Source organism: Ranitomeya imitator, chromosome 2, assembly GCF_032444005.1.
Source record: "Ranitomeya imitator isolate aRanImi1 chromosome 2, aRanImi1.pri, whole genome shotgun sequence".
Classification (NCBI taxonomy): Eukaryota; Metazoa; Chordata; class Amphibia; order Anura; family Dendrobatidae; genus Ranitomeya; species Ranitomeya imitator.
In genome coordinates this window covers 561,989,646-562,003,088 of record NC_091283.1, presented here as the reverse complement: position 1 = coordinate 562,003,088, position 13,443 = coordinate 561,989,646, and positions in this window count along the sequence as shown.

The window sequence follows — 13,443 nt, the reverse complement described above, 5'->3', positions numbered from 1 at the left end:
TTTCATATATACAAGTGGCAACAGTGACACCTACTGTTTTTCCAGAGGTACTACATGAAATTGCATCAATAGTCAAGAATGAACTGGATGTTTCATTGTTTCTTGTAAGTTATAACGCCATTATGCATCATCGTAGAAAACCAGAAAATGTGTCAGCCTTGTAACAACTGTAAACTCATATTCCAGCTATGCTCCAGGGTAGAGAGCATTAAAAAAATGGAAATGATGCATCAAGTGACCTTGCTTAATTAAGGAATAATCTATGTATCCATTCTACATTAATCAGCAATGGTGTCTTAAGAGTATTTTAAGGACTTTATTTAAAAATTGTTTAAAATGAGAGAAAAAGGTCAACCTTTTTGTCCCACTGAAACTACATCACCTGTGTATAGTACTGCAGCTTTGCCCTATTAAATTCATTAGCTGCAATACCAGACACAGCCTCATGGACAAGAGTGGCGCTGTTTCTGAAAAGAAAAAATCCAGACTCTTCTTCTGATTAGTGTGACTGCAGGTTAAACTAGAGCGGTAACAGAACTATGAAGGTAACATATAACTTTGATTGTAGGCAAATATAAACCATTGCTGTAAATTCCCAGCGTAAAGAGGCTTTCATCCTCCATGTAACTGTGAACTCGGTGCTGCCAATGCATGGCTGGTAACCTGGCAGTGGGGGCTACTTGAGACTGCTTTATAGCTGCCCCTGAAGATTTGGATATAGTTGGAAGCCCGTGAGCGGGCACCAGGAAGCAGGGAAAGGCACTCTGTAGTTACTGGGAGAAGGGAGGCATGAGGCCTGGAAATGAAGAGGTTTACATGTTCGAGTTAATTTCACTGTAAAATAAATGGCGATGTGAAATTTATTTTAATAAATACTGCAATGTGTTACCATAATGTGTCATTTCTGGAATCAGCAGTGCTAAGTTTACAGAAGGTGAAAATCGGATTTACAATTTCCTCTTCTGGACAACAGGACCAAAAATCGAACGGATGACATTGTATACTGACATGCAGCCTGCCCCACATCCCCGTGCCCCAAATATAATGCAATTGAATCACATAGACCCCAGAATTAAAGGGTTGTGCAATAATTAAAGCAAACTGTCCGCAACATAAGAAATAAAAACTTCTGTATTTAGCAGTGAAAGTCGCCGCCGCACATCTCTGGGAGGAATAAAGGTGTGAATATGTTGATGGCCAGAATACCTGATCAATTATCCAACATCTGCTATCTGGGATGATTCCGCGCACACAGCAGTCAGCGTTTGTTATCTATCGTATACCTAGGAGTAGTTGTACGGTTTCTCAAAAATCTGCACGGATTTTGCCACAAATTTAATCATTTCCAAATTGTTTTTTACCACCATGTATACTTAGTTTACACTTGTGCACTATTTTGTTGCTGATTTTTTGTTATGAAAACTATACAAATGTCATATACAACATGTGCAAACCGATGTGAATGCTGGGAGTTGTAGTCTTATGTAAAGTGACTAAACTCAGGAATTTAGGCATCCACTCCCCTGAAAACAAAGCATGCTCATCTTCATTTTGGTAGATCATGACAGTAAGGCCGGGGTCAGACCTAACGTATAAAAATATGGTCCGTTTTTTGCAGCCGAGGTATGCAGAAAAGTTCCTGAACAGTAATCCGTATTCAACACGAGGATGCGACTTTTTTTTCTCCAAAAATTATCCGTATGACATCAGTACGGAGAGATTTTCTCGCCGGCTTACAAAATGGGCATATAATGGATCAATGGGCTCAAATATTCGTGAAAACATATATACAGTCATATATATATATATCAGTGAGACACATATATTTATATTTAATACGGAGCTAGATAGCAGAAAAGCCGGTAATTCAATTACCGGCTTTTCCTATCTCCTTATCAAGCCCAACAGGATATGAGACATGGTTTACATACAGTAAACCATTTCATATCCCTTGTTTTAATATATTCCTCACTAATAATGTTAGTCGTGTGTGTGTGTGCAAAATTTTGGAGCTCTAGGTGTTAAAATAAAGGGTTAAATCATGGAAAAAAACTGATGTGGGCTCCCGCACAATTTTCTCCACCAGAGTGGGAAAGCCACTGACTGAGGGCAGATATTAATAGCCCGGAGAGGGTCCATGGTTATTGCCCCCCCCCCCCCGGCTAAAAACAGGATTGGATTGAGCGTACAATAAAGATAATAAAGCCCCATGTGTTTATTTCATTAAAATACTTTATTCTTAATGTGTGTATATTTTTAACCCTTTGCTACTATTGGATCAATATTGTCTTATGGACACCTCTCCATTATTAACCTGGCTTAATGTCACCTTACAATAGGATGGTGACATTAACTCCTTATTACCCCAATATCCCAACGCTACAAGGGAGTGGGAAGAGAGAGGCTAAGTGCCAGAATAGGCGCATCTTACAGATGTGCCTCTTCTGGGGGAAGATGTTTTTCCCCCGGGGGGGGGGGGGGGAATATCCATGGTCCCTCTCTAGGCTACTAATACAGTGGGGCAAAAAAGTATTTAGTCAGTCAGCAATAGTGCAAGTTCCACCACTTAAAAAGATGAGAGGCGTCTGTAATTTACATCATAGGTAGACCTCAACTATGGGAGACAAATTGAGAAAAAAAATCCAGAAAATCACATTGTCTGTTTTTTTAACATTTTATTTGCATATTATGGTGGAAAATAAGTATTTGGTCAGAAACAAAATTTCATCTCAATACTTTGTAATATATCCTTTGTTGGCAATGACATAGGTCTAACGTTTTCTGTAAGTCTTCACAAGGTTGCCACACACTGTTGTTGGTATGTTGGCCCATTCCTCCATGCAGATCTCCTCTAGAGCAGTGATGTTTTTGGCTTTTCGCTTGGCAACACGGACTTTCAACTCCCTCCAAAGGTTTTCTATAGGGTTGAGATCTGGAGACTGGCTAGGCCACTCCAGGACCTTGAAATGCTTCTTACGAAGCCACTCCTTCGTTGCCCTGGCGGTGTGCTTTGGATCATTGTCTTGTTGAAAGACCCAGCCACGTTTCATCTTCAATGCCCTTGCTGATGGAAGGAGGTTTGCACTCAAAATCTCACGATACATGGCCCCATTCATTCTTTCATGTACCCGGATCAGTCGTCCTGGCCCCTTTGCAGAGAAAAAGCCCCAAAGCATGATGTTTCCACCACCATGCTTTACAGTAGGTATGGTGTTTGATGGATGCAACTCAGTATTCTTTTTCCTCCAAACACGACAAGTTGTGTTTCTACCAAACAGTTCCAGTTTGGTTTCATCAGACCATAGGACATTCTCCCAAAACTCCTCTGGATCATCCAAATGCTCTCTAGCAAACTTCAGACGGGCCCGGACATGTACTGGCTTAAGCAGTGGGACACGTCTGGCACTGCAGGATCTGAGTCCATGGTGGCGTAGTGTGTTACTTATGGTAGGCCTTGTTACATTGGTCCCAGCTCTCTGCAGTTCATTCACTAGGTCCCTCCGCGTGGTTCTGGGATTTTTGCTCACCGTTCTTGTGATCATTCTGACCCCACGGGGTGGGATTTTGCGTGGAGCCCCAGATCGAGGGAGATTATCAGTGGTCTTGTATGTCTTCCATTTTCTAATTATTGCTCCCACTGTTGATTTCTTCACTCCAAGCTGGTTGGCTATTGCAGATTCAGTCTTCCTAGCCTGGTGCAGGGCTGCAATTTTGTTTCTGGTGTCCTTTGACAGCTCTTTGGTCTTCACCATAGTGGAGTTTGGAGTCAGACTGTTTGAGGGTGTGCACAGGTGTCTTTTTATACTGATAACAAGTTTAAACAGGTGCCATTACTACGGTAATGAGTGGAGGAAAGAGGAGACTCTTAAAGAAGAAGTTACAGGTCTGTGAGAGCCAGAAATCTTGATTGTTTGTTTCTGACCAAATACTTATTTTCCACCATAATATGCAAAAAAAATGTTAAAAAAACAGACAATGTGATTTTCTGGATTTTTTTTTCTCAGTTTGTCTCCCATAGTTGAGGTCTACCTATGATGTAAATTACAGACGCCTATCATCTTTTTAAGTGGTGGAACTTGCACTATTGCTGACTGACTAAATACTTTTTTGCCCCACTGTATCTGCCCTCAGTCACTGGCTTTACCACCCTGGCGGAGAAAATTGTGCGGGAGTCCACGCCAGTTTTTTCCATTATCTAACCCTTTATTTTAACAGCTCCAAAATTTAGCACACACACTCTACTAACATTAGCGAGGAATATGTAAAAATATAACGGATATGAAATGGTTTACTGTATGTAAACCATGTCTCATATCCTGTCGGGTTTGATAAGGAGATCGCAAAAGCCGGCAATTGAATTACCGGCCTTTCTGTTATCTAGCTCGGTATTAAATATAAATATATATTTATATGTGTCTCACTGATAAATATGTATATATATATATTTACTGTATATATGTTTTCAAGAATATTTGCGCCCATGGATCCATTCTATGTTCATTTTGCAAGCCGGTGAGAAAATCTTGCCGTATGGATGCCATACGGATGACACACGGATACTTTTTGGAGAAAAAAATCGCATCCTCACATTGAATACAGAACACTGTTCAGGAACTTTTCTGCGTACCTCGGCCACAAAAAACAGACCGTATTTTTATACGTTAGGTCTGACTCCGGCCTTAAGGTACCGTCACACTGAACGATATTGCTAGCGATCCGTGACGTTGCAGCGTCCTGGATAGCGATATCGTTCAGTTTGACAGGCAGCAGCGATCAGGATCCTGCTGTGATATCATGGTCGCTGCAGAAAGTCCAGCACTTTATTTCGTCGCTGGACTCCCTGCAGACATCGCTGAATCGGCGTGTGTGACGCCGATTCAGCGATGTCTTCACTGGTAACCAGGGTAAACATCGGGTTACTAAGCGCAGGGCCGCGCTTAGTAACCCGATGTTTACCCTGGTTACCAGCGTTAAAGTTAAAAAAAAAACAAACACTACATACTTACCTTCCGCTGTCTGTCCCCGGCGCTGTGCTTCTCTGCACTGGCTGTGAGCGCCGGCCAGCTGGAAAGCAGAGCACAGCGGTGACGTCACCGCTCTGCTTTCCGGCCTCTGTGCTCACAGTCAGTGCAGGACAGCGCCGAGGACAGACAGCGGAAGGTAAGTATGTAGTGTTTGTTTTTTTTACTTTTACGATGGTAACCAGGGTAAACATCGGGTTACTAAGCGCGGCCCTGCGCTTAGTAACTCGATGTTTACCCTGGTTACCGACATCGTTGGTCGCTGGAGAGCTGTCTGTGTGACAGCTCTCCAGCGACCAAACAGCGACGCTGCAGCGATCGACATCGTTGTCGGTATCGCTGCAGCGTCGCTGAGTGTGAAGGTACCTTTACTGTCATGATCTACCAAAATGAAGATAACCATGCTTTGTTTCCAGGGGAGTGGATGCCTAAATTCCTGACTTTGGTAAGGAGAAAGCAAAAGCCGGCAATTGAATTACCGGCTTTTATGGTATCTAGCTCTGTATTAAATATAAATATATATATATATGTCTCACTGACATTATATATATATATATATATATATATACACACATACTATGTGTAGACATTTATTATAGCTAATCTATTCTAACCTGTCAGTGTGATTTTACTATACACCGCACTAAATTGCCGGCTTTTCTATAGAACACCGGTGCGTATTTCTCGCAAGGCAGATGTGTGGTCCGTGTGTAATCCGTATTTTTCTTGCCCCCATAGACTTTCATTGGTGTATTTTTGTAGGAATATGCTGACAAACGCAGCATGCTGCGATGTTCTCAACCCGTTAAATACGGTAGAGAAATATACGGCTGATGGAAGCTGCCCCATAGAGAAACATTGGTCCGAGTGCAATGCGTTGTTTTTACGCCTCTCCCTCGTCCGTATTTCTCTCTAGTGTGACCCCAGCCTAACTCTTTAGATGTTCGCTAAGCACCTGCTGACTGCTATAAAGTCTCCTGGGATCTGGAGATTTGAAAGTAGAAATGAGGGAATTTGATCAGGTCAGGGCTTATTCGGCAAGCCGCGACACATGCAGCTGCGGCGCTCATCAGCAGGAGCGATCCAGGAAGCCGGGTTCCCTCTCCAGCTTATTCAGTAAGCGCCATAGCTTGCCGAATAAGCCCTGACTCGATCAAATTCGCTCATTTCTATTCGAGAGCAGCTTTCTTTTTCCAGAAAAAAAACCTCCTCCACCTCTTAGGCTATGTTCACATATAGCGGGGGTGTTTTTTTTGCTGCTTTTTTGCACTTTCTCATTGCTTTCAATGTTGAAAAAAACCATTCACCTGTAAATATAATTTTAACATTTTACTAACCTATCTGAGCATGTGGTGTGTGTGACATGGTCAGACACATCTGATTAATTTATAAAAGATGGACTCTAAAACTCACAAAGCCTATGCGGATAATGCAAGAACTGCCAAAAAATAGAAGGAAGAGAGACTCCGATACACCCTGAATAAGACGTAAAGGAGGGCCTTATACACATTCTGCTAAAATTATTAGGTAGTGGGACTCGACTGGTAAAACGTATGCACTATGTTCAAGGGCTGCCATAATTAGAAGGAGGTACTGTGATAAAACCTGGAAAAGACTTAGAGGAGGGCCTCAGAAAACATTTTTTTTTACCATTTGGAAGGAGTGGGACTCCTAGACTGGTAAAGCCGATGCACTAAGTGCAAGGGCTTGAAGAGTTACCCCTGGGGGCTTATATACAGTATAATATATATATATATATATATATATGTGTGTGTAACAGAATGATAGAGGTAGACGTCTAAAAATTATATAGTAGAGCAACATATACACACTTGAAAAATTAGGAGCGAGTGTTGGATCGTGACCCTGTAGATATGGGGGAGGAGAACACTATAAAATTGGAAGGTAGCAATCCTACAGGTCAATGTTGACCCTTTAATGAGCCTTGTCACATGACTTAGGATAATAGCCAAACCAGAATCACAATTTGCAGACACTGTGTTTCAGGGTACTGCCCCTCGTCAGTGCAAAGCGGAGATCTGGATTGGCTGTGTGAGAGGCGTCGCAAGGAGAAATGATACTTCTTAGATATCGGTCGGACACCTCTCAATCAGCCAAACCAGATCTCCACTTTGCACTGACAAGGGGGCAGTACCCCGGAACACAGTGTCTGCAAATTGAGATTCTGGTTTGGCTATTATCCTAAGTCATGTGACAAGGCTCGTTAAAGGGTCGACATTGACTTGTAGGATTGCTACCTTCTAGTGATGAGCGAGTGTACTCATTGCTTGGGTTTTCCAGAACACGCTCGGGTGTCCTCCAAGTATTTGTTATTGCTCGGAGATCAATATAGTATTTGTTATTGCTCGGAAAGCAATATAGTTTTCATCGCCTCAGTTGCATGATTTACAGCTTCCAGATATGCTGAATACATGTGAGGAATGCCTGTTTGTTAGGGAATTCCCACATGTATTCAGCTTATCTGGAAGCCGTAAATCATGCAACTGAGGATGATGAAAACTATATCTCCGAGCAATAACAAATACTCGGAGGACACCCGAGCATGCTCTGGAAAACCCGAGCAACAAGTATACTCGCTCATCACTACTACCATCCAATAGGTGGCACTAGAGTTCTAGTTCTCTTCCTCTCTGAAGAGACAATTTGCATAATTAGCATATCTCCCTCCTCTCTACTTCTTGGTTGCCCAAAGAACTCTGACCACCGCAGGCAGTGTTGTCAGATGGGAATTTTTCTTTTTAGCAATTCTTCAACTAAAGGTACCTTCACACATAACGATATCGTCAACGATATCGTTGCTTTTTGTGACGTAGCAACGATATCGTTAAGGAAATCGTTCTGTGTGACAGCGACCAACGATCAGGCCCCTGCTGGGAGATCGTTGGTCGCTGAGGAAAGTCCAGAACTTTATTTCGTCGCTGGACTCCCTGCAGACATCGCTGGATCGGCGTGTGTGACACCGATCCAGCGATGTCTTCACTGGTAACCAGGGTAAACATCGGGTTACTAAGCGCAGGGCCGCGCTTAGTAACCCGATGTTTACCCTGGTTACCAGCGTAAAAGCAAAAAAAACAAACACTACATACTTACCTTCTGCTGTCTGTCCCCGGCGCTCTGCTTGTCTGCACTCCTCCTGCACTGGCTGTGAGCGTCGGTCAGCCGGAAAGCAGAGCGGTGACGTCACCGCTCTGCTTTCCGGCCGCTGTGCTCACAGTCAGTGCAGGAGGAGTGCAGAGAAGCTGAGCGCCGGGGACACACAGCGGTAGGTAAGTATGTAGTGTTTGTTTTTTTTGCTTTTACGCTGGTAACCAGGGTAAACATCGGGTTACTAAGCGCGGCCCTGCGCTTAGTAACCCGATGTTTACCCTGGTTACCCGGGGACCTCGGGATCGTTGGTCGCTGGAGAGCTGTCTGTGTGACAGCTCTCCAGCGACCAAACATCGTCGGTATCGCTGCAGCGTCGCTGAGTGTGAAGGTACCTTAAGGCCTTCTGGTATTGCACCATTTTATTGGAAAGTTCTTGTAGCGTGATTCGAGAAGGGTGAACAACCAGTAATCGGTGGTGACCAAAATGCGTATAACGTAAGGGTCACGTGAAAGGCAGTGGGACATAAAGTCAGCCATTTGTGCCAGACTCCCAACAGGCAAGACTTCCCTGTCCCACCAGGAGGACGACTCTGCATCTCCTCCCTCTTGCTAATCCTCTTCAGGCCATCCACGCTGAACAGACAAGAAGCTGGTGTTGGTAGTACCCTCTGAAGCACAGACAACCTTCTCCTGGTCCTCCTCCTCAGTCTCCTCATCATCACCCAATCTGCGCTGAGAAGGTGAAATGAGTCAGGGCTGGGTAGTATCACTCTGTGTACTTTCTTCCTCCATTGCCACCTGGTCCACATGCAAAGCTTCATCTTTAATTGTGAACAACAAGCGTTTCAGTCGACACAGAAGTGAGACGGATAAGCTGATTATGCCGTCATTCCCGCTCACCATATTGGTTGATTCCTTGAAGTTTTGGAGTACTGCACAGATCTCAGACATCCATGGCCACCCTTCGGTTATTATGTGTAGAGGCTGAGCAAAACACCGATGGGCATGTTGAAGCTGGTATTCAATTACTGCACTCTGCTGCTCATAAAGCCTGGCCAAAATATGTAATGTTGAGTTCCAGTACATAGGCAGGTCGCAAACCAGTCGGAGAAGTGGTAGTTGTAAGCGCTGCTGCAGCACTGCCAGACCAGCGGTAGCAGTAGGTGACTTGCGCGGAAATGGATGCACGCGTGGCGTACCTTCACAAGTAGCTCAGGCAAATCAGGGTAGTTTTTCAGAAAGTGCTGAACCACTAAGTAAAGCACTTGGGCCAGGCATGGTATGTCTGCGAGCTTGCAAAGCATCAGAGCCGCCATTAGGTTCCGGCTAGTGATGAGCAAATATACTCGTTACTCGAGATTTCTCGAGCATGCTTGGGGGTCCTCCGAGTATTTTTTAGTGCTCGGAGATTTAGTTTTTCTTGCCGCAGCTGAATGATTTACATCTGTTAGCCAGCATAAGTACATGTGGGGGTTGCCTGGTTGCTAGGGAATCCCCACATGTACTTATGCTGGCTAACAGATGTAAATCATTCAGCTGCGGCAAGAAAAACGAAATCTCCGAGCACTAAAAAAATACTCGGAGAACCCCCCGAGCATGCTCAAGAAATCTCGAGTAACGAGTATATTCACTCATCACTAGTTTCGGCCATTATCACAGACTACCAGGCTTGGATGTAGGTTCAGCGGCGAGAGCGACAAATCTGGTCTGTTATACCTTTCAACGACTCTGCGGCGTACGGTTTGTCACCTAAAGATGAGTTTCAGTAGAGCCTGGTGCTGCTTCACTGAGGCAGTACTGCAGTTCTTCCAGCTGGAGACTGTTATGGATGATAATTCACAGATGGAGGAGGTGCAGAAACTGGGGAAGAAGGATGGGAAACCCTGATGAAACTTGGGCCCGCAATTCTAGGCATTGGTAGCACGTGGGCCGTCCCAGGGTCTGACTAGGTCCCGGCCTCAAGCAGGTTCACCTAGTGTGCCGTCAGGGAAATGTAGCGTCCGTGGCCGAAAGCACTTGTCCACGTGTCAGTCGTTAAGTGGTCCTTCCCAGTTGGTTAGGATATAAGTGATGTTTTGCAACACGTGCTGGTGTAAGGCCAAGAAGGCTTTCCGGGAGAAATAGTGGCGGCTGGGGACCGAGTACCAAGGTATGACCGTAGCCATGAGGTTTCGGAAAGCTTCAGTGTCCACAAGCCTAAAACGCAAAATTTCTAGGGCAAGAAGTCTTAAAATGTGGCCAAGTAGTGTTTGGGCCTGTGGCTGGGTGGCTGCATATTTCCATTTGCGCTAAAATGCCTTTGGTAGGGACAGCTGAACGCTGCGCTCAGATGAGGAAGTGGACATGGTTTCTGATGGTTGCGTATGTTCAACATCAGGTGCAAGGCGGGAGTCATCCGCCCCTGCCTCCTGAACAGCGGATTGTCAACCATGTAGCACAGGGGATGAGGCAGTGGTGTCACCCGCAGACACTGATTGTGGACTCAGGCGTTCTGCCCACCTAGTCAGGTGTTTGGATGACATGTACCTGAGCATGCTGGTTGTGGTCTGACTGGTACTGGTATGGCCCCTGCTGAGCTTGGTACAGCACAGGTTGCAAATGACTGTTCTTCTTGCCTTCTGCACTTTCTGTAAAAAAGCGACAAGACTGGGAAACACCTAATCCTTGGCCTGGGATCTTGCAGTCTATGGGTGCTCTGGGGAATAGTTGACCGCTTTCTCCCTCGGGCCGGGTCTCACAGCCTATTCCTGCCTGTTGCAGTGCTGCGGATCCCTCCCCTCTTCGCTGCTGGCCTCGCTCTCCATGCTACCATGACAGGTTGGGTCAGTGACTTTATCATTCACCACCCTGTCTTCCAGTTGCTTTGCTCACTCTAGTCCTCCTCCTGACTTGTTGTCTTAGCATGACTTGTTGACAACTGTGTATCATCATCATCCACCTCTTGAGACAGTAATTACCATTCACCACCGTTTGCTTCTTCTGTGGCTGCTCAAATATTTGACCATCACCAAACAAAATCTCTTCATGTCCGTCTTGAAATGTGCACGATGAGAGGCCAGAAGCCAAAAATGGAAAGGTTAAAAGCTCCACAGAGTGTCCAAGTATGGGGTTACCTGTCTCCTGGGACTCTTCATGGTGGGAGGAAGGAGGATCAGGGTGAGGATTATGTGGTCCAGACTCTTTGCTAGTGATACTTGACCGTGTGGAATAGAGGGTGGTGCTGGGAAACAGACTGGAAGCATTATCTGCCATCCAACCAACAATCTGCTCGCACTGTTCTGGCTTTAATAGTGGTGTAGTGGTGTCCTGCACCCCCCTGAAAATTGGAAAAGGAAGCTAGGTTTCGTGGCTAAGCATATTTGTTGTGCTCCCGCAGCAGGCCCAATTTCACTTGAACCACGGCCACGGCCATGGCCTCCAGTGCACCATCAGCAGCACATCCACTTCCCCATCCATTATCACATGCCTTGTGCATTTTAAATTATCTATGCAGATAAGAGCGGTATTATTAGATCATAGAATCTGTTTAAATTGGCCCTGAAAGGACTTTTGCTTGTACGTGGCAGCACCAAGGACTGTAATGCAATGAACCTGCTCTAAGTACTTCTAATACACTATTCCTACTCCAGCAGCTAGTCCTAACCTAATTGCAGGTAAGCGCGGTATTATAGAATAGAATCTATTTGCATTAGCCCTGAAAAGGCCTGTTGGTTTAATGTTGCACTAGCAGGTACTAGAACACTATATAACACACTGTCCCTTCTGCAGCAGCGACTCTCCCTACACTATTTCCAGGCACAAAGCATTAAACATGGTGTCACCGGGCTACGGCATTACCGAGATTGGCAGACAATCCCTGCATGTTTAGTGGCTGAATATCAGTCACAAAACCTGTGGGACAGGGAATTGAGGATGGCGCACGAGTACCCAGATACTCGATCGAGAACAAAGCTTGCCCATCACTAAACAGGATCTTAATTGTGTACCGATCCACAGAAGTACTGTTGCTATCTTCTATGAATAGCGCACCAAGACCCATCCCACAGGCCACTCTGAAGCACGAGCATCTCATTAAGGCAGGTGTCACACTTGTGAGTGCAATGCAAGAAACTCGCACGAGACTCTCGCATCAACACCGGCACTGCCGCCGGCACTCGGGATCGGAGCGTTCAGCTGCATAGAAATACATGTAGCTGCACACTCCAGTTCCGAGTGCTGGGAATTGATGCGAGACTCGTGCGAGTTTCCCACATTGCACTCACAAGTGTGACCCCGGCCTAAATGAAAACTTCAGACAAAGATTACACAAGAACCACAAAACAGTTTTCACCCCAGGTATCATTTTAACCCCTTAATCCCATATGACGTACTATCCCATCGAGATGACCTGGGACTTAATTCCCAGTGACCCTGCGGGCTTCCCTGAGACCCTCGGTACAAGGCGATGTGCTCACATTGTACCGAGCGTCTCCTCCCTGCCGGCCCCGGATCCAAAATAGCCACGGGGCTACTTCCGGGTCCTGCAGGGAGGTGGCTTACCAGCGCCTGCTCAGAGCAGGCGCCTGTAAGCCTGCAGCAGTGCACGTCAGATCGCTGATCTGACACAGTGCTCTGCAAAGTGTCAGATCAGCGATCTGTCACTATATAGTGATGTCCCCACCTGGGACAATGTGATAATGTAAAAAAAATATATATATTTAGATGTGTAAAAAAAATAAAATAATTCCTAAATAAAGAAAAAAAAATGGTACCATAAATACATTTCTTTATCTAAATAATAATAATAATAAAAAAAATAAAAGTACACATATTTAGTATCGCCGAGTCCGTAACAACCCGACCTATAAAACTGTCCCACTAGTTAACCCCTTCAGTGAACACCGTAAAAAAAATAAAAAAACGAGGCAAAAAAACCCCGCTTTATTATCATACCACCGAACAAAAAGTGAAATAACACGTGATCAAAAAGACGGATACGAATAACCATGGTACCGCTGAAAACGTCATCTTCTCCCGCAAAAAAACGAGCCACCATACAGCATCGTCAGCGAAAAAATAAAAAAGTTATAGTCCTCGGAATAAAGCGATGCAAAAATAATTATTTTTTCTATAAAAAATAGTTTTTATCGTATAAAAGCGCCAAAACATAAAAAGAAGAAATAAATCAGGTATCGCTGTAATCGTACTGACCCGAAGAATAAAACTGCTTTATCAATTTAACCAAACGTGGAATGGTATAAACGCACTCCACAAAAGAAATTCATGAATAGCTGGTTTTTGGTCTTTCTGCCTCACAAAAATCGGAATAAAAGCA